Raw genomic sequence first — 4,621 nt, forward strand, 5'->3', positions numbered from 1 at the left:
CCTCTCTCTCCTCCTTCTCCTTCTTCTGTCATAGTGAAAGTCATCCTGTATTATAACCCTCTCTCTTGTCTCCACTAGTCACAAAGGTTTTCAAAGATCATGTCAATTTGTTTTATATTTTGCGTTTTCTTTATTTTTTAATATTATGGCATGGCATAATTTGCATTTCAAATTTATTGTGTTGTAGAATCAATCATCTGAGTTTCCAATATTTGTTATGCAGAAATTTGCTCTGATATACAAATACTTTGGGCTAAGTATGTATACAAAGTGAATTATGAAAAAAAATGCTACAATTTTGAGGGCTTGCAGATTAGCTCAGTTGTTTAAAGCGCCTGCTTGGACAAACTCAGGTGTAGAGGACCATGGTTTGATACCCAGCTCTGCAAGCTGCACCAGACCCGCCCTTAAGGCAACCTGAGCTAGCAAAAAGAAAAGTCTTCTACAAAGTGAGTTATGTTTGCAAACCAAGGTGTTCCTGATGCAATATTTAATTTTGCCTTTTTTTAATATCAGGACTATTATCATATGGAAAGTTATAGTTTCACTATAGAAGTTTTCATTTTCATGATCATCTTGCAGTGACTTGTTTTTAGTAGTTATCTATCAATCATCATAAAAAAACTGTTGTGAGTCCCCTACTGCCTAAGAATTAACTCAAAAAAAGATAATGAATTATATATAATAGTGAATTAATCTCTTTAGAAAGTAGAAAGGATGATTTGATGTGTCAGCAAGAATATTTGCAAAGGAACTTTTGGCAGGGTTGAAAAATGTTTTTGGAGAATAATTTCTATTTTTTAATTTTTTTTCCATAATTTTATTGACAGACAAATAGCAATGAGACAGTTTCAAATCAAATTGGTAGGACAGTTTTGATAATTAACACATTGCATACTGTCTTCCTAGTGGTTATTTGCTGTACAAGATGCAGACATGATATCCTATTTACAAACACTATTAGAACAAACTATAACTATATATCTATCCTAACCATTTTGAATACACAGATACAAAATGGACATTCATTTATATATCCCCTTTTTTGTTTAGTTCTGTCATTTGAATTTTTTTTTTTAACATTTTTATTTAGTGTGTGTGTGTGTGTGTGTGGCCGGCTCAGCCCACCAGGGGGCGCGGCTGGCTGGCATGTGGTGCTGGGGGATCGAACCGCGGTCCCTGATGTTTTGCCAAGCTTGTTCCAAGTAGGTGCCCTAGACCACCGAGCCATCTCTCCAACCCCTGTCATTTGAATTTTATAGGTGTGTTAACTCAGCAAAATATTCTAAAAGAATCCAGTAGTCCATAATAGTATTGGGTCTTCCTCTTGACTGGCATTGTCAGAAATAGTTGACCTGAGTCCCCTACAGCTCAACATAACAGCATGGCTTTACTTCTTATACTTCATTTTTATACTTTTCTCCTGGATGGTTAAGACCAAGATAAAGCAAGACCTATGCAACCAAAGTTGTAGCCTTTGGATCTGATAAGATCAGTCAAATCCCCTCAGAATTTATCCTGAGATCCTGTACCTCAGATTGTAGATCCTTTGTCAGTGTCAGCTATGTGGATGAGTCATGGCCATTGCTTGGCCAATAATTTCTATTCTTTAGGTTAAAACAGGGCTGGCGAGATAGCTCAGTGGCATAAGTGCCTGCCTGGCAAATGCAAGATCTTAAGTTTGATCTCCAGTACTGGGAAAAAAAAAATCCAATACATTAAACAACAGTCTGTTGTATTCTGTTTCTTAATGTTATGAAACCATTTGGGCTTTGAAATCATTTTTTACCTAAGACTCCTAAATCAGTTTACTACAAAAAGAAAATGAGTAGGTTTTGAGATTTAGTTGTGTTGTGTTTTACAAAATTTAGAGATAAATTTATACAATATCCTTGCCATCAGTAAAGAAAATTGGTGATTGAAAAAACTGGTACGAATACCTTCAACCACATAAACCTCATGCAGGCTCTCAGTGTTAGCCTATTTGACTTACATCTGTCTCCACTTCCTAACATTCTTCCTAACACTGCTATTTTATTTATTTTTTATTTTTTAAATATTTATTTATTTATTTATTTTGTGTGTGTGTGACCAGCCCAGCCCACCAGGGGGCGGGGCTGGCTGGCATGTGGTGCTGGGGGATTGAACCGCGGTCCCTCTGCTTTGCTTGGCTTAGCTTGTTCTAAGTAGGTGCTTTAGACCACTGAGCCATCTCACCAGCCCCTAACACTGCTATTTTATAAGATATTTTGGATTTTCTTTATGAATACACTAGCTGCTTAATTCCCCATGCATTTATATTCTGGCCTTTCTATGTCAAAGTGATAATATAAATGACAAATACAATAAATACCTCTAATAGCTACAATACAATATTCTAATAATATTGAAACAAATTAGACATCAGGTAGACAATATAAAATCATTTATTCCAAACAAAATTCAGAAAAGTTTTTTCTCAAACATAGTCTCAATGGCAATATTTGATAAAAATTAGTGATTTTGTTCATAATGGAAATTATATTTTAGGAATCTATATTTTTGTAAATATTACAAAAGTGTGTATGCTTATGTATTGTAGAGATGAGTACAGCCCACTTTGTCCAAAGAAAGATCAAGGGATAAGAACTGATTTCTCCTACAGTCCAATTTCAAGTGTATATGTTTGTTCCTCCACATCAAAATCCCATGATATCACTGAAGCTGTTCAAAAAAAAAAAAAAAAAAAAAAAAAAAGATACTTGCAGAACAAGCGTACTGTAGGACTGTCTTTAGCTAAGTCACAATTTTGGTACTGTCATCTTTCATACAGTTTTTACAAGACAATGACCCATGAGAACTTATGTTTCTTAAGCAGTAGTACCACACAGGAGATTTTACTGTTCTGTCTCAGCCGCCTGAGCCTCACAGGTTGCTGGTGGTGTCTGTTCTGTGCACTCCTGATTGGATCCTTCATACACTTGATCTCAAGAATTAAAATAATGCTCCTAGTGATATTTAAATTATTCCACATACTATTTTTTTTTTTTAATGATTTGCTTTCAAGTTAACAAAGTACATATACATTTTAACAATTTTCCTTTGGAGTTAAAAGTTTATGTAAGATTGCGAAGGACGCAAGAATTGAAGGACATAGCTATAAATGGGATGAAAGGATACAATAACTTATATCAATGATTGAAATGACCAAGTAATTTTTTTTAATTATTTATTTATTTATTTATTTATTTATTTATTTATTTGTGTGTGTGTGTGTGTGTGTGTGTGTGTGGCCAGCTCAGCCCACCAGGGGTGGGGCTGGCTGGCATGTGGTGCTGGGGGATTGAACTGGGGTCCCTGTGCTTTCCTAAGCTTGTTCTAAGTAGGTGCTTTAGACCACTGAGCCATCTCACCAACCCACCAAGTAATTTTTTAATAGGTTTGTGCTTTTAAAATTGGTTGAGAATTAACTTGCTGTCAGAGTAACTGATTTGATGAATTTGTTCTCAGTGTCTTGTTATCATCTTAAGTTCGCTTATGTGGATCGCTTACGTGTTTAGTGCAGGGTCTACAGGATCTCACTACACAGATGGGACTTGTAGTGATCCTCCTGTTTTCAGCCTCCCAAGTGCTGGGATTACAGGCGCATGCCACTAGGCCCAGTCTCAGTCACCATCTCACTGTGTCCCTGGGGCGGGACCGGCACGGCATGCTGGGGATCAAATCCTGGCCACTGCGTCTGCCTCAGCAGTACTTACGTTTTCTTTTTTACTGAAATTAGGAAATTCAAAACGTATATGTAGTGTTTTACAGCATTTATATCTCTAAAATCAAGGAACTCTCTTTTTTTCTTTTTTATTAGGAAGAAAGACAAAATGTATAAAGTAAACTTTAATTTAATTTGAAATGAGTGATTTTAAGAAGCATAGTTTTCTAGAGTATTACTCAGCTATAAAGAAAAATAAACTTGAAATATGGCAGGGGCAAAACCATTCACTCATATAAGCAAGATGGTTAAGGCAGTGGTCCTAAGAATCTCCATCAGGTTTTTGAAACTAGCAGTCAAGGGGTAGAATTCTAACCCTGACTGACTCTATACACTGTTATCTGTGAACTAAGCAACTCACTGAGGATAGCAATGTGTTATACTAAAACCATGCTTGAAATACCTGCCAATTTCATCCTCTAAATGCATACTGTTTCTAATGTCATATCAATTATTGCTATACTCTCTTTAAAGTAAATGTTTGTAAAAACAATAAAAGAAAACAAGGAACAGGGAAAAATGTCATAGGGTTGTCCTGCTACAGTGTTGCACATGGTTTGATTTCTAAATTTCTGTGTAAAAATGTGTAATTTTTTTTCTTCACATTCTATAAGGATTTAAATTTTAGAATATCCATGGTTGGTGGAAAATAGCAGTTCCATGTTGTGTCTAAGACATTTGATATTCAGACAGATAGTGATGTTAAGCTTAACTGCCTGTTACAGGGTAATAATATCATTAAGGTTCTCTTCTGGACATTTAACGACTAAAGTTTGCAGACCAAAATTAGAGAAATAGAGGGGCTACAAGGATAACCAATATTTTGGTCTTAGCCTTTCAAGGTCAGTGAGGATTTAGGACATAAAGGAACCTGTG

The sequence above is a fragment of the Octodon degus genome, unplaced genomic scaffold (genome assembly GCF_000260255.1).
Source record: "Octodon degus isolate 3935 unplaced genomic scaffold, OctDeg1.0 scaffold00119, whole genome shotgun sequence".
NCBI lineage: Eukaryota > Metazoa > Chordata > Mammalia > Rodentia > Octodontidae > Octodon > Octodon degus.